At 40.0% G+C, this 27,145-nt stretch overlaps 1 protein-coding gene across 13 annotated transcripts in view; it reads right to left on the bottom strand.

Moving 5' to 3' along the window:
* The window catches only part of arvcfb (ARVCF delta catenin family member b), a 323,925-nt gene that overhangs the window by 139,578 nt on the left and 157,202 nt on the right, over positions 1–27,145 (bottom strand). The window contains exon 1 of one of the 13 annotated variants that reach the window (XM_060843428.1): positions 19,977–20,205. The exons of the other annotated variants lie outside the window; for them this stretch is intronic. The gene's annotated coding sequence lies outside the window, so the exon portion shown is untranslated. Of the gene's footprint in view, positions 1–19,976; positions 20,206–27,145 lie in introns of those variants that run through there. 13 annotated transcript variants of the gene reach the window in all.

The raw sequence follows: 27,145 nt of genomic DNA, 5'->3' as shown, positions 1-27,145 counted from the left end.
TCCCTGGCTTCTCAGAGAATCCCAGGATAAATTCCATCTGGCCTTGGGAACAACTATTTTCACACTTTCCAGAATTGCTATACCTCCTCCTTCTGAACCTCAATCCAGTCTAGTCTAAAACCCCGACATTAGTATTCGCCTCGACAATACTACCTTTGTCATGTGTGAATACTGAAAAATATTCATGCCTCTCCTACTGTCTTTGGACATCACACACAGCTTCCCACTACTGTTCTTGAATGGCCCTAATCTTATCATTGGCATTCTTTTATTCTTGACATACCTATAGAAAGCTTTAGAGTTTAGGGTTTTCCTTGTTCCTATCTGCCAAAGACTTCTCATGCCCGCCCCTCCTGGATCATCTTTAGTTCTCTCTTTAGATCCTGCCTGGCTAACTTGGAGCTCTCTCTTCTGGAATTTATTTGGTTCCCTTCCTGCTGCTTCTAGCTGCCAGTTCCAGTTGTTCATTGTAGTGACCAGGATACTGGGTGTAGGTCTACATGTTTGTTGATGGAGTCAGTGGATGAGTGTCATGCTTCTAGAAATTGTCTGGCTGTCCTCTGTTTAGCTTGTCTGATGATTGCTGTATTGTCCCAGTCAAATGTGTACTCCTGGTCATCTGCGTGTATTGCTACTACGGACAGCCAGTTGTGGCATTTAGTGGCTAGTTGGTGTTCATGGATGCGGATTGCTTGTTATCTGCCTGTTTGTCCCGTGCAATGTTGTGTGCAGTCTTTGTATGGAATCTTGTAAGTTATGCAAGTCTTGCACATGGGTATTGGGTCTTATATTCTGGTGAGTTGTCTGCATGTGGCTGTCGGTTTATGGATGGCCATGCATCAAAATGGTTGGAGAAGTCTGGCTGGTAGTTCCAAGACATCTTTTACATAAGGTAGTGCTGCTAGTGTGTGGGGTCGTCACATGTCTTCATCGCCTTGTTTGTCTGCTAGGCATCCACGGAGGAATTTGCAAGGGCATCCGTTCTTGGCGAAGACTCTGTAGAGGTGTTCTTCTTCCCTTCGCAGGTCGGGAGTGCTGCAGTACCTTTTGAACAGGGTCCCAATGCAGCATCTCTTGAATGCGGGTGATTTCTCTTATAGTTCAGTACCTGGTTCAAGTGTGTGGCTTTTCTGTACATGGTCTCATTCGATGTAATGGCACCATTCATTTCAATTGACAAAAAACTTGGGCCAGAAAGACAACAGCCTAACTCCTGAACAACAGGACAAATGACACCATGCAGAACTTACCAACAAGAGGAGTATTCTCAAACTACTAGGCCTACATTGATGATACGCTTCACAGTCAACAACCAAATATATAAACAGATCAATGAAACACCTATGGGCTCACAGCAAAAGCAGCGATGCAAACACTGGAACAAACAGCCCTCCCACAAATCCAATCCAAAATCTAGATCAGATATATGAATGACACTTTTGTAATCGTTGAGAGAACAGAAATCAAGAACACACCAGATTATCACCACCATGCTCACAGGGATCAGATTTACAAGAGAGAAGGAAACCAACAGTCAACTTCCATTCCTAGATGGGATGGTAGTAAGAACACAATGGTGAATGCACCATGAAAGTGTACAGATGAGCCACACACACCGGCCAGAGATCCTGAACTATAACTGCAACTACCTGAACGCACACAAGAGGAGCTGCATTAGAACCCGGTTCAAAAGGGCCAGGACACTGCAGCATTCCTAATCTGCTAAGAGTCTTCTAAAGAGTCTTCACCAACAGATACACACTAAGAATAAAGAAAATTTACAGCCCAGGAATAGGCCCTTCAGCCCTCCAAGCCAGGGACAATCCAAATGTACTGTCTAGACCTGTTGCCCGATTCCTAAGCATCAGTATTCCTCTGCTCCCCACCTACTCATGCATCTGTCCAGACGTACCTTAAATGAATCTACTGTGCCTACCTCTGCTGGCAACGTGTTCCAGAACCTACCACCCTCTGTGTAAAGTACATGCTGCGTGTATCCCCCTTAAACTTTCCACTTCTCACTTTGAAAGAGTGACCTCTCGTATTGAATCCTTCACCCTGGGAAAAAGCTTCTCTATCCACCCTGTCTATACCCTTCATGATTTTGTAAACCTCAATCAGGTCCCCCCTCAATCTCTTTTTTTTTCTAAGGAAACAATCCTAAAATACTCAACCCCTCTTCAAAGTTCCATACCAGACAACATCCTCATAAACCTTCTCTGCACCCTCTCCAAAGCGTCCACATCCTTTTGGTAATGTGGCGGCCAGAATCGTACACAGTATTCCAAATGCGGCCGAACCAAAGTCGGGCACAATTTTAACTTGACCTGCCAGCTCTTATACTCAATAACCCATCCGATGAAGGTAAGCATACCTTATGCCTACTTGACCACCTAGCCACATTACCATATGTGAAAAGGTCTCAGAACGACTTCTCCAACCACTCGGATTCATGACAGTGCATAAATCAACAGCCACACCCAGATAACTCACCAGAACCAAAGACCAGAGACCCATCATGTGTAAGATTAACATAATTTACAAGATTTTATGAAAAGACTGCACGAAACACTCTATAGGACTAACAGGCAGACAACTAGCAATACTCAAGTATGAATACCAGCTAGCCACTAAACACCAAGACTAGCTGTCCCTAGTAACCATACACAGATGACCAGGAGTACACATTTGATTGGGACAATACAACAAGCTAAACAGAGGACAGCCAGACAATTTCTAAAAGTATGACACTCACCCATGGACTCAGTCAACAAACACATTAACCTAGACCCAATATGCCAGCCACTACAACGAACAACTGGAACCAGCAACTGGAAGCAGTGGGAAGGAAACCAAATAAATTCCAGAAGCGACAGTACAGCAGCGCTTCACATGAGGCTCCAAAGCACTTAAGATGTCACCTAGACAGGGGGTGAAAGTCTGCCAACCAACTTCCCAGCATGGCAAACATGCCCAAACCACAGCAGATTATTGAGTGAAACATTAGTTAATACTTCCACATCTAAGAAATTATTTGGAGATGCTTGTGTTGGACTGAAGTTTAAAAATCACACAATACCAGGTTATAGTCCAACAGGTTTAATTGGAAGCACTAGCTTTCGGAGCGACGCTCCTTCATCAGGTCCAAAAGCTAGCTTACTTCCAATTAAACCTGTTGGACTATAACCTGGTATTGTGATTTTTAACATCTGAGACAATTATTCCTGAATACAAATATGACTTTGTGCCAGGTAAGATGTGGCCGACTATCCTCGCCATCTGAGCTCTCACTGAAAGAATTAGTCAGTTGGTTCAAGTATTAAAAAGAGGCCTAAGTGTACAAAGTCGCAATCCAGCAACTCAGGAAATTGGTAAAAATACAAAATTAAATTGTCCATCTTTAGTTGTCAAAGATGAGTTAAAGTCAATCTCTTTCATTTGAACTGTTAAATTGGATTGGCCTATACGATCAGATCTAGAACATCTCTGAATGTAGGAAACCATGCCCTCTTGTAGGGAAATTCCACAACAAGGTAAATCTAATATTATTGCCATATTTTCTTAATGAAATCAGAAAACATAACTTCAAATAATAGATTAGTGTAAATTTGGAACTTAGTACTTCAGGAAGATGCAGATGCTTGTTCAATTACAATTTTCTCATATTGGGATTGCTAAAATTTTTTTTGGCAAAATATTGAGGAACAATACTCAAAAGGTGTGTAAATGGAGTGGAAGAGTATAATAAGCCATGATCTCACTGAATAGCCCACTTCCATTTCTATGATCATACGTTGAGTGAGCATTGTACATAAACAAGTACATTACAAAAGCTAATACTGTCAATTTGACTCCGTCACACTTCTTGAACAGCAAGTATACTGAACTGTATTTATGCCTTGAACAATCTCAATTTAAAAAAAGGCATTAATCTGTTGCCTGTGAGACTTACTGTGGGCAAATTGATAGCTGTGTTTTCTAAAATGACAAGTGACTAGCCTTCAAACACAAGTGTTACTTTCTTTTCTAAGTATTTTGGTCATGAAAAGCACTAGTTCCTTATTTTCTTCACTTAAACACACATATTACCAGTGTACAGTCAATAACAAAATGAACGGTTGAAATGTCCAATTCTGTGCTCGTATAAAAAGAGGGAAGTGCATATTTCAAATGTAATTTTCCTCTAAAAACATCGCAATTTTTCTTTGGTAATTTGTCTAAAAACAATCTTCAGAAAATAGTGATATGTACGGTAATGGCTCTATGATGCATGCACGGCATTAGAGGAACAGCGTTAAAGAAATCAGTTTCAAATGCTCCTCTCTTTCTTCACGAAAGTCTTGTAGTTTATTAAGTCAGTTGCTGGCCCAAGTGCAGTAAGTCAAGTGTTGAATAGTATTGGAGATTGTCAGCAGACAATGCAGACAACTTGCAATAAAAGGCCAAATACAAATCAAGATTGTAAAATGGAGGAACACACCATGAAAGGAATGAATGCTGAATGCTCTAATGTAGGCAGTGTTAACTTTTGAAGGCAAGCACTTTTCATGTTTTACTTCCAATTATTGCAACTGATTTCTGTTAAATAACATTGTTCTTGATCTGAAGTCAACCATGGACCGAAATATTTGATGGTATTTTCACAATACATACATAACTACATAATACCTACAAACTGAATCAGTCTTGAGCTGACCTCTCTGCACAGCAACAAAACAACAAGCAATTTCTGAATACTATTTGAAATCAGGGATTAAGTTCTTCCTTTGCCCAAACCAAACTTCCATACAAGTGCACACAACAATTTATCTTAATTTCTGAACTTTGAATTAGCTTACGTATAATTGGTACATTAAAGTGGGCAGCATGGTGGATTTGTCATGCTAAAATTGCCCACAGGGTCCAGAGATGTGTAGGTTAGGTAGATTAGCCATGGGGAATACAAGGTTACATGGAGACACGTGAACTTACTGACCGGCTAAGTATCTGGTCAGACCCCTGTCATTGGCAACTGGTATGTGCAGGCCTAACCCAGGGTTATGAACTCCAAACATTTCCTGAAAAAGGTGGAAGAGATGCAGACAGCCTGAAAGTGCAGACAAGGGGGATGGAGCCAAAGACAGAACACTTTCAAATCTGCTAAATAGCAACCAGAAAAACTTGAAATCACTACTTGTAAATTAATGTGGTATCTCTAGTTTTAAGGCTGCATCTGATTAGGAGTTATGGGGAAGATTGTAGTAAATGTTATCAAAACTGTATCAATGTATGCAGTTAAGTATGAGATCAGGAATGCAATAAAAAGGGCACTGACTACCTCATTAAAATATTCTAGCTCTGCAAACATGCAATGGAAACAATTTAGCTGTTAAATCATCTGGCTGGAGAAGGTATGATTTGAGAGATGGCTTCATGAAAAAATTGGCTAACTAACATTGGTTCTCTAGGACCAATTTAAATGCTGGTTATATCTAGGACATGAACATATTCTTTCGATTGCGGCATCAAACGTAAAACAGAAAATTTGAGAACATTGGTAAATTCTTCCAAATTTGTTTGTGCAAGTCCAAACATCCAACATATCAACATAAGCACAGAGGGTGATATTAGTACATGACTGTACCACAAATAAAGTGTTATTGAGAAAGAAAAAGTAGCCCTTGAAAATCCAAAACTAGACCACACAAGATCTCTCAAGATTGGAGAGAGAGAAGGGACTGGGTCTTTTTTTGTACCCTTCTAACTGTACAACATTTATGAAAGCTTGCATCCATTGTACTTGGCTATCCATGTAAAAGACCTAACAGCAGCTAGTGCACTTCACGCACTTTTAAAGGTGACTAAAATATATCTGAATAATGATCCACAAACTACTGAAGCAATGAAGGACAACGCAGCTATCAAAAGAACAAAGATAGAATTTGTTGAATGGGATTTACAGCAAGCTAGACAGCAGTGATGGATTGAACAGTTTTCATGATTTAACCTCTATGATATTAATCTTCATAACAACTATGAATGAACATGTTTTGTACTTACCATTGTTTGGAGGACTGAACTTTTGAAGCGGAAAATGGATTTAGTTCAAATTGTACCTGGAGTGGTTTCTTTAAAAGCAGGTTTCTAAACATTTAAGACAGACATGGAAGACTTTTTAAAAACAAGGCTTTAGTAAATCACATGACTGGTGATACTGCTTGCTTTTTAGGGCCGTTTTCAACAGTGACTGGAGTGGGGTGGTATTTGGTTTATATCAGTTGGAGGAAAGCATGCCAAGAATAAGTTGTCCAGTTAATCTCCCTCTCATTTCTGAAAACTAAAACATTTTTGCTTTCAGAGTGAAACACGTTTGTCCTTTTGAAAGAGTGATTGAAGAAATACCATAAGATTGCCTTTCTTGACCAACTGGATCTGTAAGACTTCAGAGGCAGAGTGATGAGTACCTTAACAATATTTGCCAAAACAAAACAGCAACTAACCGTAGAACATTCAAGGCTTTACTCTTTTGGTCTTCAAGAATAATCCATTGGCCCAAATGTTTTTTTTCCAGAAAGGAAATCTTTGCAGAGAAATCCATTTTCTCACCCTTCTTTCCTGAAGAATAAGGGCAAGTGTATTTGTGCACATAAATGTGTTTGAATATACACAAAGGGATAAGTATTGACATGTGTATATTATTAACTGTGTATAATGATGAATTATTGCATCATTGAATAATTTTCAATAATTATTCAAATTATTATACACATTTTATTTGACAATAACTGAATTGAATTTATTGTCACATGTACCGAGGCACAGTGAAAAGCTTTGCCTTGAGAGCAATACAGTCAGATCACACATTTACTTATCCATGCTATGTAACTGATAGGTGCAGGCGAATGCTAAGAGTTTGTTAGAAAATTGAATGGGCTCACAACAGTAGGGTTGAAACTGTTTTGAAACTGGCTGGTACGTGTGCTCAGGCTTCTGTACCTTCTTCTTGATGAGAGAGATTGTAGAAAAGCATTGCAAGGGTGGGATGGATCTTTGAAAATGCTGGCTGTAGGCCTGGGAGATGAATTCTATAGATGGGAGGTTGACCTTTGTGCTTGTCCGGGCTGAGTTCACCATTCTGTAACTGTCTCTGATCTGGAATGGTACAGTTGCCATACCAGGTAGTGATACATCCTGACAGAATGCTCTCGATGGCATACTTATAAAAGTTGACAAGGATTTTCACCATCATACCAAATTTCCTGGGCTGCCTGAGGAAGAGATGTTGTTGCATCATTGCAACCAGTGTGTCCACATGAAGAGTCCAAGAAAGCTAGTTAGGATAACCAGTCCCAGGAGCTTGACACTCTCCACTCGTTCCAACTCTGTGCTGTTAACGTTTAGGGAGACATGAGTAACATCCTGCCAAAAAGTCAATGATTCCTTGATTTTATCGGCATCGAGAGTGAGGTTGTTCTCAATGAACCATTTTTCCAGGTCTTCCACCTCCTGTCTGTCGTCTGTTCCGTGGCCATATGAGATTCGAATGACTATGGTGGTATCATCAGCGAACTTGTAAATGGCATTTGTCTGGTATTTGGTGACGCAGTCATGGGTATACAACGAGTACAGTAGGAGGCTGATTACGCACCCCTGGTTGAGTGTTAGTGAGGATGAAATATTGTCTCCAATCTTCACTGATTGTGGTCTGTGGGTCAGGAAACTGAGGATCCAGTTGGAGAGTGAGGCTTAAACCGAGATCACTAAGGTTAGTAATCAATCAATCAGTCTCAAGGGGATACTAGTGCTGAAGGCTTAACTGGAGTCAATGAGTAGGATTATTATGGAGCTGTTCTTGGTGTCAAGATGTTCTAGGAACGAGTGAAGGGCATCTGACGTGGACCTTTTGATCCGACAGGCAATTTGGAGTGGGTCAAGAGTAGGAGTGAGGGAGGAGTTGAATAATGCCATGACCAGCCTTTCAAAATATTTCATGACCACTGAAGGTAGGGCCACTGGGCAGAAATCATTGAGACATGCTGCATGAACCTTCTTAGGCACAGGGATGATGTTTGTCCTCTTGAAACAGGAAGGGAGAGGTTGAAGATGTCAGAGAAGACCTCTGCCAGTTGATCTGCACATGCTCAGAGTGCATGGCCTGGTACTCAGTCTGTCCGATCACTTTTCTTGGATTCACATGAAGGAAAACTAATCTGACCTCTAATACAGCGACTGTCGGGACAGGTTTGTCAGGGGACTTGTCAGAATAGGTGTTACCTCTCCGCCAAAATTCTATCAAAGTGAGCATAGAAGATGTTGAGACGATCTGAGAGGGACGTATCATCGAATGCTATCTTGCACTGTCTCTTTTTAGAACTGGTGATGTTATTCAGTCCTTGCCATAGTCGCCGGGTGTCTGTTTGGGTCTTTAGTTTGGATCAGTATTGGCCCTTAGCTGTCTGAAGGGCTCTGTTGAGGTCATACTTGGATTCCTTATATTTGAGTGGGTCTCCTGATCTCCATCGCCAGACCATGGTAACACAACGCCTGGAGGAAGAGCGCCTCACCTTCCGCCTAGGAACCCTCCAACCACGAGAGATGAATTATGGATTTCTTCAGCTTCCTCATTTCCCCTCCCCACCCCCACCTTATCTCAGTCCCAACCCTCAGACTCAGCACCCCCTTCTTGACCTGCAATCTTCTTCCTGACCTCTCCGCCCCACCCCCTCTGGTCTGTCACCCTCACCGTAACCTCCTTCCACCTTTCGCATTCCCAACGCCCCTCCCCCAAGTCCCTCCTCCCTACCTTTTATCTTAGCCTGCTTGGCACACCCTCCTCATTCCTGAAAAAGGGCTTATTCTCCTGCTCCTTGGATGCTGCCTGACCTGCTGCATTTTTCCAGCAACACATTTTTCAGCTCCTGATCTAAAGGCCTCACAGCTGATTTTCAGCATATTCTGTATGTCCTGATTCATCCAGGGTTTCCTGTTGGGGAACAACCAGATTGACTTCCTCGGTATGCAGTCCTCCACACACTTGCACAGTAGTGGCGTACTCGTCCAAGGTACCTGCGGACTGTTTGAACATGTCCCAAACAACTAATTCAGATAGCACCAGAGTTGATCCTCTGCTTCTTCCGACCAGCACTGGACCTTTACCCACGAGGCGGGGGGGGTCGCCTGCAAGTTGGGAGAAGAAACATGGCATTGTGGTCAGAGTTCCTGAAATAAGGGGAGCAGTAGGCATCTTTCACAGTGGTCTAAAATGTTCAGGCACCTGGCGAGGCAGGTAATGTTCTGGTTGTACTTAGGCAACCTTCCTTAAATTGGCTTGATTGAAGTCACCAGTTACAATAATCAGGCCCTCGTGGTGTTCTGTCCCCTGGGTGTTAGTGGAGGAGTACAGCACATCCAGACAGTATGTACACAGCAGTTAGTATAGTAACGATACATTCCCATGATAGATAGAAGGGGCGGCATTTGATGGTGAGGAATTCCAGGTTTGGGGAGCAAAGGCTGCCCAGCGTTGCAATGTCCGTGTACCACAAGTTGTTGATTAAAAAGCAAACCCCACCACAACCCTTTGCTTTACCAGAAGATGCTGTACGGTCCACACGATGGATAGAAAAACCATCAGCCTGATGTGCGCAGTCAGGAATGGATGGGTTGAGCCAATTTCTGTGAAGCAGAGTGCGCAGCTGTCGCACAGTTTATGCTGGAAGCGAGCAGTGATCAGAGTTCAATCAATCAATCACTATGCTTATTAAAAAAAAACTGATAGTGTTTTAAACAAGATCTGCCAAATAGGCAAGGTTTTTAATTGGTCTCAAGAACAGAAATTGCTGGAAAAGTTCATGTCTGACAGCATCTGTGGGGAGAAATGAGTTTCAGGACCAGTGACCCTTCAAGTACAGGAAGGAACAGTCAATCTAAAAATGTTAACTCTGATTTCTCGCCACAGATGCTGCCAGACCTGCAGAGCTTTTCCAGCAATTTCTGTTTTTATTTCTGATTTATAGCATCTTCAGTTCTTTCGAATTTTATTTAATTCATCAACTTGATACCTGGAAAAAGTATTTTAATTTTATGTCGTGACCAATGGAATAATTGGATTAGAGTGATGGTCTCCAGCCTCTGTCATAACTTGTGAACACCTGAAAAATCTTATCACTTTTCAGTTTCCAAACACTGAAAGGCATGAATTTTTCATTGAGCTATCGAAGTTTTAATTTGTGCAATTTTTTTTGACCACCTTGGCAGTGCATTTTTGTGCTTACTGCGTAGTATCTAGGATTAGACATAGGATCGACCTTCTTCTGAACCAGAGAGTCTTGGTCAGAATAGATGGAAAAAGTCTCCTAAATTACATTTGATCTTACACAAGAAAGCCGAAATAAAACTGTTTGAAGTTTACAGACAGAAGATCTGCTGGAGAGAGAAGAGCCAGTGCTGTGACAATATACACAAAAGCAAAACTACCAATGCTAACCTAAAGTTTCCTCTTGTTAGTTTAAGATATACTGTATTACCATAACATGTCATGATTGCATGAGGACAAATCAAGTTGCTTTCAAATTACTTCAGCTTAAAGTAGAAAATAGGGCACAATGATCAGCAATTTAATAAAAAAAAGACTTCAACACAATAGACCAGCACTGAATTTTTAAAAAGTACACCGAAAGGATTAAATCTGAAAGAAGTGCACAATCCAAAAAGAGTTTTTATCATCTTACTTGAATTAAGTAGTAATTTAGAATTAGAAAACAAAATGTCACTGTTCACTGAACTTTCCCACACTGTCCCTTGCAGTGGGGCTTTATCTATGCCAGACATGATTCAAACAGTGGAGGAAGCTAACAGCCATTATTACAAAGCTCTGTGAACACTGTTTTATAGCAAAGGGCTGGAAAAAATGCAAAAATCATCTGGACCGATGAACATTCCAGTTTTCTGAATACTGACAAAAGGTGGCTGAGAAAGGGTACATCCTATCTGTCCTCTTCACAAATGTTGACTCAGTGACAATTCTTTTTCGGTCATTTGACAGACCCATTCCATGAGGCACTATTTTTGACCACACCGATTTAAAACTAGGTATAGCACCCACCATTTTGTTAAAATTAATACAGCAAGAGACACAACAAAATTTAAGATATCGCCCAGCAGTAAATCAGACATTACATGGAAACAAGCAACACCACTAGAATACTGCACTTATTCAATGGAAGCAATCACATTCAATTTTGCAACAAAAACATTTCTTTGCCTCTTTATCCTTTTCTTCCAATAGTATTAACAACAAAGCTAATTGAGGAGTAGCTTCAAAAGTATATTACAATTTGTAACACAAAGTCGGAATAAAGCAATAACATTAAACATTCTTAATTTTTAAACCTATCCTTACAATAGTGGCTTACATCAAAGAATGTTGGAAAATCAACAATGCTTCCAATTTGCTTTTTTACTTTAAAAATTACTTGATTAACTATATTCTATTCAAATGCAGCTTAGTGGTTAGCACTGCTGCCTCACAGCGCCAGAATTCAATTCCAGCCTTGGGCAACTGTCTGTTTGGAGTTTGCACATTCTTCCCATATCTGTGTGGGTTTCCTCTTTGTGCACAGGTTTCTTCCCATAATCCAAACTTGTGCAGATTAGGTGAATCAGTCATGCTAAATTGCCCATAGTGTTCAGAGATGTGTAGGTTAGATGCATTAGTCAGGGGTAAATGTAAGAGTAATAGGGGAGGGGAATGGGTTGGGTGGGTTACTCTCCAGAGGGCCGGTGCGGACTTGTAGGACCAAATGGCCTGTTTTCACACTGTAGGGATTCTCATTATGGCAGTTTATTGCAATAATTACAACTCAAATCATCTGATTTACGGTAGTGTTGTGACATTTGCAAGCTATTCTATTTAAGACATGTTAATTTCCTTTCTGACATAGCTGCCTTCGGAATGTTAATTCCTGAAGAAATTGGAAATTGCAAAAAATCTCAAAACTACTTACCTAACCAAGAACTCAACTCTTAAATGGATAGTTATAATGTCAAAAATTGTACGTTGATCGAAAACACATCTAGTTCGATAAACAATTTGATGCAGCACTACCATTTAGAAATGCTTTAAGCTTGAGAAACAAACTTGTAAGGAGATCTCAGCTGTCTGTAAGAATAATAAGGTAGTTATGGTAGGGGATTTTACCTTTCCAAACATCGACTGGGACTGCCATAGTGTTAAAGGTTTAGATGGAGAGGAATTTCTTAAGTATGTACAAGACAATTTTCTGACTCAGTATGTGGATGTACCTACTAGAGAAGGTGCAAAACTTGATCTACTCTTGGGAAATAAGGCAGGGCAGGTGACTGAGGTGTCAGTGGGGGAGCACTTTGGGGCCAGCTACCATAATTCTATTCGTTTTAAAATAGTGATGGAAAAGGATAGACAGATCTAAAAGTTGAAGTTCTAAATTGGAGAAAGGCCAATTTTAAAGGTATTAAGCAAGAACTTTCAAAAGCTGATTGGAGGCAGATGTTCGCAGGTAAAGTGACGGCTGGAAAATGGGAAGCCTTCAGAAATGAGATAGCAAGAATCCAGAGAAAGTATATTGCTGTCAGGGTGAAAGGGAAGGCTGGTAGGTATAGGGAATGCTGGATGACTAATGAAATTGAGGGTTTGGTTAAGAAAAAGAAGGAAGCATATGTCAGGTATAGACAGGATAGATCGAGTGAATCCTTAGAAGAGTATAAAGGAAGTAGGAGTATACTTAAGAGGGAAATCAGGAGGGCAAAACTGGGACATGAGATAGCTTTGGCAAATAGAATTAAGGAGAATCCAAAGGGTATTTACAAATATATTAAGGACAAAAGGGTAACAAGGGAGAGAATAGGGCCCCTCAAAGATCAGCAAGGCGACCTTTGTGTGGAGCCACAGAAAATGGGGGAGATACTAAATGAATATTTTGCATCAGTATTTACTGTGGAAAGGGATATGGAAGATATAGACTGCAGGGAAATAGATGGTGACATCTTGCAAAATGTCCAGATTATAGAGGAGGAAGTGCTGGATGTCTTGCAACGGATGAAGGTGGATAAATCCCCAGGACCTGATCAGGTGTACCCGAGAACTCTGTGGGAAGCTAGTGAACTGATTGCTGGGCCTCTTGTTGAGATATTTGTATCATCGATAGTCACAGGTGAGGTGCTGGAAGACTGGAGGTTGGCAAATGTGGTGCCAGTGTTTAAGAAGGGCGGTAAAGACAAGCCAGGGAACTACAGACTGGTGAGCCTGACCTCAGTGGTGGGCAAGTTGTTGGAGGGAATCCTGAGGGACAGGATGTACATGTATTTGGAAAGGCAAGGACTGATTCGGGATAGTCAACATGGCTTTGTGCGTGGGAAATCATGTCTCACAAACTTGATTTGAGTTTTTTGAAGTAGTAACAAAGAAGATTGATGAGGGCAGAGCAGTAGATGTGATCTACATGGACTTCAGTAAGGCGTTCGACAAGGTTCCCTATGGGCGACTCATTAGCAAGGTGAGATCTCATGGAATACAGGGATTTGGATACAGAACTGGCTCAAAGGTAGAAGACAGGGTGGTGGTGGAGGGTTGTTTTTTAGACTGGAGGCCTGTGACCAGTGGAGTGCCACAAGGATCGTTGCTGGGCCCTCTACATTTTGTCATTTACATAAAGGATTTGGATGTGAGCTTAAGAGGTACAGTTACTAAGTTTGCAGATGACACCAAAATTGGAGGTGTAGTGGACAGTAAAGAGGGTTACCTCATATTACAACAAGATCTGGACCAGGTGGGCCAATGGGCTGAGACGTGGCAGGTGGAGTTTAATTCAGATAAATGCGAGGTGCTGCATTTTGGGAAAGCAAATCTTAGCAGGACTTATACACTTAATGGTAAGGTCCTAGGGAGTCTTGCTGAACAAAGAGACCTTGGAGTGCAGGTTCATAGCTCCTTGAAAGTGGAGTCGCAGGTAGATAGGATAGTGAAGGCGGCATTTGGCATGCTTTCCTTTATTAATCAGAGTATTGAGTACAGAAGTTGGGAGGTCATGTTGCAGCTGTACAGGACATTGGTTAGGCCACTGTTGGAATATTGTGTGCAATTCTGGTCTCCTTCCTATTGGAAAGATGTTGTGAAACTTGAAAGGGTTCAAAAAAGATTTACAAAGATATTGCCAGGGTGAAGGATCTGAGCCACAGGGAGAGGCTGAACAGGCTGGGGCTGTTTTCCCTGGAGCGGAGGCTGAGGGGTGACCTTATAGAGGTTTACAAACTTATGAGGGGCATGGATAGGATAAATAGACAAAAGTCTTTTCCCTGGGGTCAGGGGGGTCCAGAACTAGAGGGCATAGGTTTAGGGTGAGAGAGGAAAGATATAAAAGAGACCTAAGGGGCAACGTTTTCCCGCAGAGGGTGGTACGGGTATGGAATTAGCTGCCAGCGGATGTGGTGGAGGCTGGTACAATTGCAACATTTAAGAGGCATCTGGATGAGTATATGAATAGGAAGGGTTTGGAGGGATATGGGCAGGGTGCTGACAGGTGGGACTAGATTGGGTTTGGATATTTGATTGGCATGGACGGGTTGAACTGAAGGGTCTGTTGCCATGCTGTACATCTCTATGACTCTATAAACAGTGAAACATCCAATTAGAAAATCAGCCATTTAGCTTCTGCATTTGAACAATCATTCACAGGAGGGCATCACTGGCTAGGAAAGCATTTGTTGCTCATTCCTAATTGCCCAGAAATCAATTAACAATCAACAGCATTGCTATGGGTATGGAGTCACATATTGGTCAGACCAGTTAAGGATGCTTTCTTCCCTAAGGGACATTCGGGAACCAGATGGGTTTTTCCAATAGTTGACAACAGATTCGTGGTTATTAGATTAATTCCAAATGTTTATTAAAATCAAATTCCACCATCATGGTGGGATTCAAACCTGGGTACCCAGGACATTACCTGGGTCTCTGAATTAACAGTCCAGCGATAATACCACTGGCCATTGCCTTCCCAGTTATAAAGATACTTGAAAAACACCCAGGGATATAGCTTGCTTTTAAGTGATACAGCTCTGATATTCCACCATAAGTTACACATGCGAAATTACCCAATCTGTTGACCTATGAAGAGGTACCACAAAACTCTTTACATTACACCTTAATACCAACCAATTTTGAACATCGAAAGGAAATCCATTCAAACCACAAATTACAACAAAAACTTGACACTTGCATTCTGTGGGTTGCTCTCCAAATTATTTACCAACTTATAAAGGTGAGAACATATGTTATGAACAAAAGAAAAATAAGTGAATTATATACATAGCTCCATTTAGTTTCCTGCTACTCAAGTAAAATACAGTTGATGAAAATCTGTTTGAATCAAGTCTGCACAATCCACCAGTAAATGGGTAGGCAACTTCAGACTCAGGATTAAACCACTCATGGCTAAAACATGAGCGCCATTAGCCTCATCATTTTACATTCAATCTTCTTTTAACAGCACCACAGTCAAGTAAGGACTAGGTCTCTACTCCCGGGATACCAATTTTTGATCAGTGCAGCTCACATCACCAGCTTAAAATATGAAATTGCTCTGAGTACACAGTTTTGAAAAAGCAATGCAAGACACTTTCAAAATCTATTTCAGAGCTTTGTGTTGAAGTTATCAACTTGAGTCTAAATATTCACTTCAACTGCACATATTTATATAACGTATTCCAAGTTACACTGACTACTTTTAAAAAGCAAACAAACCATACAAGCGCCAGTAACATTTTTTAAAAAATCCCTCAGCCATATTTATGAAGTTCATTGAAATTTCAATTTTTGAAGTAGCAATGTACAATCAGCAATTTCTAAAGTGCTAGTTCAAAAACTTAAATTTGGGGGGCACCTGACGGAAAACAAAGATAGGAGCAGAAGTTGGTCATTCAACCCCTTGAGCCTAGTCCGCAATATATTAGGATCATGGCTGATCAATCTCCACCCATATCCTTTGATAGCCAAAAGAGCTATATCTGATCTTGAAAACTTGTTTTGGTCTCAACCACTTACTATGGTGGTCAATTCCACAGGTTCACCACACTGGTGAAGAAATCTTTCCTCATTTCGGTTCTAAAAGATTTACCATTTATTCTTACACTACGATCCCTGGTTCTGGACCTCCCACCATCAGGGGCAATCTTCCTGCATCTAACCAGTATAGGCTGTTACAATTTTAGAGGTTTCTTTGAAAACATCCAATGGATGCTCACCGATGGTTGCACAACATCCAGCACCATTGATGATTCCACAGATACTAAAACAACCCATGTTCAAATGCAACCAAATCTGGACAACATCAAGGCTGAAGATGGTTGGGCCTAGGACACCATACAGAGGAACTCCTGTAGGTGAGATGACTGAACCTCCAATAACCATAATCACCTTTTTGTGTTTTAGGTACTGACTCCAACCACCGGAGAGTTTGGCCCTGGATACCTAATGGTTCCAGTTTCGCTCGGGCTCCCTGATGCCACACTTGGTTGAATGCAGCCTTGATGTCAAGGGCTGACACACTGACCTCACTAATTCAGCTGTTTTGTTCATGCTTGATTCAAGGTCTTGACTGAATCCAAACTGTGCAGTGAACAGCATAAATCTGAGTAGGTGCTGCTTCTTAGCACTGTCGATGATAATTTCATTACTTTATTGATGATGGAGAGAAAACTCACAGGGCAGTAACTGGCCAGGTTGGATGCCTGCTCCTTTTTGTGAGCAGGACATACTGGGCAATTTTTCACACCACTGGGTAACATGCCAGTATTATAACAGTTTGGTAGGGGTGCAACAAGTTCTGCAGCAGAAGTCTTCAGTACTATTGCCAGAAGGTTGTTAGGGCCCGTAGCCTTTGCGAGATCCAGTGCCTCCAACCATTTCGTGATATCACAGAGTGAATCAAATTGGCTAAAGACTGATTATTGGGGATCACTGCAGGAGGCCAAGCTGGATCAGCCACACCCGACTGTACACTGCTGCAAATACTCCAGCTTTATCTTTCGCACTGATGTGCTGGGGTCTCCCACCATTGAAGCTGGGGATATTTGTGGAGCCGCCTCCTCCAGTGCGTTGTTTCATTATCCACCACCATTCATGACTGGATCTGGCAGGACTACAGAGCTACAATCCGATCTGTTGCTTTGGGATCACTTTGCTCTGTCCATCATCTGATGCTTATGTGGTTTGATCTGCAAGTAGTCCTATTTGCTCATTTCACCAGGTTGACACCTCAGCTTTAGGTATGTCTGATGTTGCTCCTGGGATCTCTCCTGCACTCTCCATTGAACCATTTGACTTTGGCAAAAGCTTTCTGAAAGTCCAATTAAACCATTTCCAATGGTTCCCCTCATCAACTCTACTAGTTACATTCTTCAAGAATTTCAGTAGATTTGTCAAGTATAATTTCCCTTTTGTTTATAAATGCTGATTGTGTCAGATTCTAGCACGGTTTTCTCAGTACTCGGTTATAAAATCCTTGGACTCTAATACCCTCCCCACTACCAACATCAGACTTGGTATATAATTCCTTGTTTTCACTCTATTCTCCAATCTGCACGAACTGTTCTGAAGTCCAACGATTCTTAAATGACCACCAATGCATCCAGTATTTCTAGGGTAACTTCCTCAAATGCTCTGGATATAGATGATCAGGCCCTGGGGGCTTATCAGCCTTCAACCCTATCAATTTCTCCAACACCATTTCTCTACTAATACAGATCCACTTCAGTTCCTCCTTTTCATTAAACTATGCTGCCCATCATTTCAGGCACATTACCCATGTCGTCCTTTGTGAAAGCAGAAATGAAGTACGAATTTATTCAGCCATTTCTTTGCTCCCTATCATAAATTCCCCCATTTGCTTGTAAGAGACGCACATTAGCTTTCAGAAATTTCTTTCTCTTCACACACCCAGAAACATTTGGACTCAGTTATGTTACTCTTAGACTCTTTTTCCCTTCTTAATCAATCCCTTCACCAGCATTTGCTGCCTTCTCAACTGTTCACAATTTTCATGTTATTAGTTATTCTTGCCAATTTGTAAGCCTTTTTTTGCTTCTAATACTATTTTTAACTTTTCTCATAAGCCACAGTTTGGCCATTGTTCTTTGCACTCTTGCACCAGACTGCAGGAAACAATTTTTGTACTTCATCCATTCGCTGTTTTAATATTTGCCATTGGAAAACCTTACTGAGAGGAATAACAGTCGATAGGCAAATCAATCACACCCACAGACCTAATTCATAAATAAAATATAACAGGATATGGCCAATGCAAAAATGATGAGCACCACTCAATATCATGAGGATCTCAAAATAAATTCTCCCAAAATATCTGAAGATTAAATCAAACTTAATGAATCAGTACAAGTTCATGCTTTACCTCCAAGATCCACTAATGTGGAGGGAGCCCTCAAAATAGAGGGGGAAACAAAGGCTGAAGTGTCAACAATTTGATTTGACGCATTTATTGTCCCGAAACAGAGAAACAAAATCAAGATTTACACAATCTAATTTAATGAATGTTTCCTTTGTGAGTGAGTGAATTGTAACAAGGAGAAAATGGGGGTAACCAGAGGTGTTAGCGCTATCATGTTTAAGGCTCAATTCCAAAAATGAATATAATGTGAAATCAACATGCAATTACATCCCAGATAATGGAAATTCCATTGCACAGCTAACAATTGTGCAACTTCCAATTTTGATCAAAACTACCATTTGGTGACATGCAAATATTTTGATGAGCAATATTTATACGGAAGGGTACAAGGAAAAGGAAGGAGGGGGAGCCAGTGAAAATGATTTCAATAATCTTGGTTTACACAAATTAGAAAAATTAACTAATTTTATCCAATAAATGTCCCAGGATCGATCAAGGTGGTATTTAATGCATTAAGCTAATCGGAAATGCTGAAATACTTCAAATTTCAGCACCTGCAGACTGGTTTCACAAGTATACCAAAACCCAAGGCGGAGCACAAAATTAAACACCGAAGTCTGGTAGAATTGCATGCCCCAAACAAAACTAATCATTGTTACGGATTCAAATATCAATGAGAAAACAGAAACCCTCCAAGTAAACACTTCAAGACTTGTCAAATCCTTCCAGGTGCTCTGCAGATTATGCTCATATTTGCAGTAATTTGATATTTGCATTCACTACTTCATCTTTCTTGCTCCATTCCTATCCCATTCCCAAATCCATAAATGTGGATAATACTGAAAAATTATATGTGTGCATATATATTCAACTTCAGATTCTCCTGAAATGCATTAACAGTTAACTCCCAAGTTAGTATCCCAGAAACAACTTCATCTGTAAAACCCCTGTGGAGACGGGATTTACTATGGTTTTTAGAGATTGAAACCGAATGGTTTAAATAGTTCCAGCTGCTCCGTCCACCAGTTAGTACGAGGTTATGCAATACTTCAACTTCTTTTTCTATTCCTAGAGACACAGCAAGTAAACAGTGAACCTTAATAGAAGTCCAATGCACATCTTCTATATATATATATCTCAAGAAGTGTCACTTCTACGAATTCAAAAGACAATCAGGTGTGAATAAATTCACCTTGCTTGTGTGTCATTGCTAACTGGCAATAGCAAATTCACAACTGAATTGTGGAATAAAATGAACTTAGAAACCTTCGACTAAAATCCACTTAGAGCACACATGATTTCATGAGTCAAAATAAATTACATAAATCTTAAAAGTGAAGTGAAGTGAAATCAAGCTGCAAATCCCAGAAAAGCATTAACATCACATGATCATTTTCTTCTGAGCAATAATTTAAAATTCTTACTTGATGATTTATTCTGCACATCATCCCCTTCCCAAAAAAATGCATTAAGTCCTTTGCTTTACATGTCTCCCTTACATGAAAGGCACAGAATTCTTTTGCTCTTCTCTTTTCTCAGTCCCAGAGTGCAATCTCTTACCTTCACTGGTGTTCTGTCAAAGGCTTGCCCGTAGCCACAACACTCAAATTGCAATTACGCTGAGTTATCACAAATTCCACTCATATCACATTAAACTCACAGCTCAGTGTCAGTAACTCTGCTCAGAGGCTGTGAAACATCCCTTTCTAACGAATTGCTGGCTCTCATATTGGTAATTCTTTCGAACTTCTCATTTCCTCAGCTCTCAGACAGCAATCAGCTTTCAGCCCAACTACTACTACTCGCAACATTACCCACCCTGCTTTACAGAGCATGTGCAAAAAAAACAGAACAGCAGGTTGCAGAGACAGACAGTTACAGCTGGAAATTCAACACAGCTAGATCTGACCACACCCTAAAACATTAACCAAGGACAATGATAAAACAACTTAACATTTAGGTCACAGAATGCAAACTAATAGCAGTATTGTCTAAAATATAGCCATCATGAGCCTCCACACCCCAAACGAACACCTCTAAAAATACATAAAAAGCAGGAGCAACACTACAAGTTTGGCAAAAATAGCAATAATGACAAATAGATCAGAGATTTGATACATCTTGATACTAGTACACACGCAAAACACCTTTATAAAGGAAATCACACATTCCCAGGAAGCAACCCTGATATCTGAAGAATACTTGTACATCATGTTCTCCTTCGACATGGAGCAAGATTTAAACACTTACACTTTGGGGAACAGGATAGGTCACCAGACTTGACATGTTAGTTTTTTTCCCCCAGAGATGCTGCCAGGCCTGTTGACATTCACCAGTAAGTAGTTTGTTTCAATTTTCATACACTTTTCTACAGAACCACTAAGTACATCATGACTGCCCATCAAATAACTGTAAGCACAAGGCTCGCCTCTCCATTTATCTTTGTGCCCAAATTCCACAATGCTGACACTAACTGGCCTACTAAAGCCAAACATGCAGTTCCACAAGATAGCAAAAATCTGGATTTCCCTGAAAGTTTATTCCAAATGTGATGCTTCAAATAATTCAACAAGCCCTTGCACCAACATAAAATCAACATTAGATTACTGTGATTCTCAACAAAGATAATGAATCATATACCACTCAAGTGAAGCATATCAGCACATTTCTTTTTAAAATCCATTTCTGGATTTATGTTTGATAAACTGAACAATTACTTCACTGAACAACATTGGGTTTGAAACAGCTGTAAATGGTTGCACGTGAGGCACCTGTGGAACTTTGCTCTTCAACACTGCTGATGTCACTGCCTTCAGTGTCTAAGGCAGTAGTAAATAAGTTAACATGTCTACCCACCCCCAAAGTCACATTCGTGGAAATCTAATCTCTCTTCCAGTTGTTCCAAAACTGCAATTCATCTTAGGTTTATCACTTTTGACAGATGATTGCACTCAACGTCTTGTTAGAACAGAGACAAACAGCCAAATCAAATCTGCCTCTCGATCCTTGCGTTTGCAACACAGTAACATCAAAATACGCAATGACTCTCAAAATCAACCCCAATGGATTTTAACCAGACTTTCGAACAGCCAGTACCAGACTTTGAGAATACTCAATACGAGACACCAGGTTTACAACTTGAGGCGATATAATAATTTAACAACAATACAGGAGCTTGAGCAGAGCAAAATAAAACAATAAAGTAGTTAATTAATATTTATTAAAATCCTATCCTCTTTAATTCTAGTCCCCATTCTCACATAAAAAGTTAAGATATAAATCAAAAGAGAAAAATAAATGAGACATAACCAGCCAGTTGATTTAAATTCCATAATCCCGGAGATCACTTGCATATAGGCTGATATCTTGTTTGGTTTCTGACCACACTAATGCATGCACATAGCTTCCAGTAGGCTCCAAGGAATATTCATTTAGCTTTTAAAAACAAATTCTACTCTCCAAAACTTTCAATAGTTGCTCATTAGAAGACAAACAGGTAGAAACCTATCGCTTTTGTGGACAACATCCTGACACAAATACAGTTCAAACACCAGGTAAATGCTGGCCTCTCTCTGCCAGACTGCCTCTCCATGAGGTCTCAGTAAACATTCAAACATCTGCCATATGCTTCAGCATAAGGCCTTTCTGGAATCCAAGTGTCTATATAATAGTGTTTTTAAAATCAAGAAACAATCTGCAATTAATCTTCTGACCTGGCCTCAAAAACAAACAACAGCTAGCTTACACAAGCTGCTGTTCACAGTCCAAAGGTTGCCTTTAGCTCTCATCTCATGGTTCAAAGCTCCAATCCCAATATGATTTGTTAAAAAATTTCAAAAATCAGCAAGGCTTCCAACAATCTTCAAACTTTCTTCAATTTCATGACCTCAATGCTTAAACCTCTCATTTTTTTGCAGTATAACGGTTGAACCATTGTCTTAATTTCTTCACATCGTCTAATGGGGCACTGACAAAACTAGTTCTCAGTTCAACATCTCTCTAGCATGTCTGATAATTCCATCCTATTCCTTCATAAATATGCTCAGACGGAATTTACATTGTCTTTCCATTCGCCAAAACTGTTCTCCTTAACAACTAAACGATCACTCCTCAATAAGTCAACCTATGTGCATGCTTATGCTAGTGATCTGGGGAACTTGTGCCATACCTACGGATTGTTAATAAATTCTACACAATGGCAAACTGTCTTATTCTTGTCCAATCTCTTCTCTTGCCTGTACAAAATATTTAACTTTTAATTTCATCAGGAACATTATGCATATCATTTCTCTGATTGCAAACCAAATGCAGTTCAATGTTGCTTCCTGTCAGCTGTTATGCATCTCAGTTCACTTTTGGATAAGATTGAGCAACAGGAGCAAGAAACCAACAGGAGCAATCGTTCATTCACACCACATTTCTTCAGTTATTCTTCAGGGAGCTTGCAAGAGAAAGAAAAATTCAAAATTATACTCCTGGATTTATTTGATCATCCCTTAATTCCCATAAAAGAGTTGTCTTCCGCCACATTTTGGAACAGTCAACAATAGACAAATTTGAAATCTCTCAAAGTGAATGTCAATAGCATTAAATTTGAATAGAAGCAAAAAGTATTTACTCTAATATTACCATCATTAACCTTCACAGGACAAAGTGCAGTAGACTCAGAGTTTCAATTCCTCTCCCACCCGTTCTCAAATATACAGATATCTCAGATGTGCAGACAATTTCTTATCCACACACAAGATAAAAAGGTTTAAACAAAGAACTACTTTGGAAACTCAGCCTATATCATGCCTTATGTCCACTATTTCATCAAGGGGAATACAGCAGACCTGTCAACTTCAGAAGCTATTAATGGCAATAACACACAGATCCAACATTTGGCAGTTTACCATTTATGGTAGCGTTGTGTCTCCTCACTTCTAATGCTATGCCAATTATTTACAGACCCAAGAACAGATTCGTTTAGTGTTTGTTTAAAAACTCAGGAATGTTTCTGGATGAAGAATGGCCAGTGCTGTGAAACAGCACTATCCTGGCCACATTCACACCACTTACAGTTTAGACAATAAAACCGGTTAAATTTATTAAAACAGCACTTCAAAGTCAGGATAACTGATATCAAGCTTTTTAATGCAATCTTATTCCTAACTCAAAGTTCACGTTTCTAGTTAACATTTTTGCCATGACATACACATTTATACACAAACAGGTCACGACTACAGTCCAATCACTGTGATTGCTAGTGATTCTTCAAGAAATTAATTTGCATTGAAAACTTAGCTGACAACCTGCTGGGTAGGAAGGGGTTGTGCGAGGAGTTACCTTGACTTGTATTTACACAGTGTTACATGGGTATTGGCATGTTGAAAATCGAGACACCTGCCAGCAGCACTGTCACAGCGTCCCTTGATGAATACTGGGTGGTAAAAGGAAACTTGCCCAGGTTTTCAACTGTCACTTCCAACTCTAACACAGGAATCTGGAGGTAACCACATGAAGAAACAGAATTTAAGAGAGTGCTGCCTGAAACCAAATCTTTGGTCGAAGTCAAAATATTCAGAAAGTGGGAAGCCAAAGTAGAGTGGGAAGCGAGGCAGGGATAATGGAACACTAACCTATATAGGAGGACTGCGGGATGGATACAAGGAGATAGAAATCATATTTCAACTAGTACAAAGCACTGGTTAAAATACATGTTGAGAATTGCAAGCAAGTATGGCTACAATTGTATTTGTGCATAGATTCCAGATTGGATAAACAGTATACCTTTAAGACAGATAGATAGTATGATGACATGGGATGAAAATCCAGTATGAAAATATACCCATATCATCTTCAGTAGCAGTCCTAAAAGCAACTGCAAGTAGGCTGTTATCTTTGCTCCATGTCTTCAGTCAACACAGAAGCCAGACTGTGTCCAAGTTGGAGATTTTAAAACCGCATAACTAGTCAGCCTTGCAAATAAACTTCAAAATATGCAGCTAAACCAGAACCCAGTCTTGATGATGTATGTTACAAGAATTAACATATAAAAGTACAATCAGATCATAGCAGACTGACAAGAGCGTTTTACCCATAAATTAAATCATGTATTACATCTTAGGAAAGATGCGGAGTCAAAGTGAGAGTCTGGAAAAGCGCAGGTAAGGCAGCATCCGAGGAGCAGGAGAGTCAACATTTTGGGCATAAACCTTTCATCAGGAATGTACTTACTGGATTGAGGGAGTGAAACCCATAGATTCATCACAATTATACCTGTACTCTAATGGTTACATTACAAGGGGAGATTATACAATGTAAGACTGTGTTCCCTGGGATTTACATAGTTAAGAAGTTACTTGACCAAAGTTCAAAATTACAGGCATGATAATTCCCAGTTGGTGTTATTAGTGCGTATAAAAAAACTAAAGATTTCAAAACAAGGATAACATCCAATCCAGTTAATCGCAGACGCACTCTTTCACAGGACTTATTCCAGAGAGAATTTCCTTACCTTTACATCTCGAGGGATTGACTTTACTGTGGCTCAATTCCCTACCTTGAGAGTCTCTCAGTCTCTTTCTGGAGCCTTCATATGACAGAGTTCAGAGTTTGAGCTTCAAGTAACACTTTCAACATTGAGAACCAGAGTGCCATAGCAAAAAACACAAAACACATCAAATTTACATCCCTGAAGCACCTAAACTGACTGAATCAAACCATCTAACACACAAGGTAGTGGAATTGAAAACTTTTGAACATCCAATAGACAGGGAAATCACTATTCACACCTGCATATAAAAATGCTGTAGGGATATGAAGCTCCCTGGGGATTCCACTAAACTGTAGCAAGGGGGCATAATGCTGGTTTCGTGTCAATTACTCCTGGCACAAGCAAAAACTGGAGTGTTTTCAAAATTAATTTTAAGAAACAACGGGTGCGCAGTTTCAAAGAAAAAGAATTATTTTTGAAACTAAGCACAACTACTTTGTGTCATTGAAATCTGTGTGCCCACTTAACACACAGACATCACAATAAGAGGTTCTAACACTGTAGGGTATGCATACCTTCAGTGATACGTCAAACCAAGATCGTGACCTCAACAGGCAGATGCTAAGAATCCCATAGCATGGAGTGTCCAGCACCTCCCTTAACCAGCACCACAAACTTGAACAGACTGCCCACCTTCCATTCTCTGTAGGGCTTTGTTATGCATAAAATAGGTGCCAAATTTCCTCTCAGGATGATCATAGCACTTCTAAATTAATTGTATTTGTAAGAATTGTGACAAAGCTATGACCTTCGTCTTTATTTCTTATTTTCATCAAGATTTTGCAAATGAACACTGATGTTGAAACTGAGTAGAGTTAAAATTAACTGCCAAATTGTTGAAGTGTAAATTCAAATGATCAAATTTAGCAAGCAATCCTTTTGCATTTTGAATCTTTTGTTTTAATTTCAAAGTAGGCCAAAACAGTGAAAGATGTACCAGAACAATTAAATAATGACACTTGTGCATTTTTGTCCAAGTATGTAATTTTAAGCAGTCAAATATTCACAAGGTGGTTATAAATTGTAATTAATTCAAATGTCCAATGACTAAGAAAGTCAAATTTAAAATCAAATGATCATTCAACTGTGCAATATTCCTCCATTAACAAATATAGCCATGCACGTTTGTTCAATTGCCATTATACAAAGCACACACTATTGCAATTCTTCACAGATACAGCAGTTGTTCACTTACACAGGTGGCTCAATTCGACAGCAGTGAATGCTAGACAAAAGCCAAAAATTCCAATACGAGAACAGGTGCTTGACAAAACATAAGTTTGGTTTCGAAAAGTATTCCAAAAAGTCTTTTTGATACCTGATTATATTTAGAAAGCTCAAATCAAAATAGTTCTGCAGACAGACTGAATATTGTTCATAAATCCATGCAGTTAAATTGCCTCTGTGACTGTTGATTCATTTAAATTGAGCTCAAGTCAATCACTTTATACAGTACGTGACAACAAATAATGAAGTATTAAATAAATTGTGCTTTAATATTCCTGTTCATATGAAGCCAAGAACTAGCAAGCTCTGCATTTTGGCAGCAATTACAAGGTCAAAGAAATAGAAATATTGTCCTTCCAAATGAAAATTAAAATCATTATAAAAGGTTAGGACTCCAAAGCCATTTGAAGCAGTTTCGAGCCATGCAAATCTAAACGTTTCACATTACTGAACTCAACAGAACCAGGAGTTGTGCAAGGAGGATAGCCTTGCAGCAGCCAGGAGACTGGCAGTTTAACAGAAGCTACGACAGGGAAATCTAGCTTTTTCAGTTAACAAGTGGATTCAGCATACTTGTGACCTCCCTTTTCCCCACACAACATGCAAATCAAAAAATTAAAATTTGAAAGCAATTGTGAGCTACTACATAAGGGAATGAAATACTCAAGACTGCAAACAGCCAACATAAGAATCCAACGCTTTCAACATCCACGTCATCCCTACTTTAAAAGCAAGGGTCATTGGCTAATAATCAGGAACGAAATGTCTGGATGATTCTCCATTCCTAGGCCTTGACGCAAAACAAAATTACACAATCACCGCATCACCTTTCTTGCGAAGATAAGTTAGGTGGCACGGTGGCTCAGTGGTTAGCACTGCTGCCTCACAGTGCCAGGGAGCCGGGTTCAATTCCGGCCTCGGGCAACTGTCTGTGTGGGTTTCCTCCGAGTGCTCTGGTTTCCTC

Source organism: Hemiscyllium ocellatum, chromosome 24 (assembly GCF_020745735.1).
Source record: "Hemiscyllium ocellatum isolate sHemOce1 chromosome 24, sHemOce1.pat.X.cur, whole genome shotgun sequence".
In the NCBI taxonomy this organism is placed as follows: Eukaryota; Metazoa; Chordata; class Chondrichthyes; order Orectolobiformes; family Hemiscylliidae; genus Hemiscyllium; species Hemiscyllium ocellatum.
The sequence above is the reverse complement of the archived record's forward strand: the minus strand, read 5'-3'. Positions and strand labels throughout refer to the sequence as shown.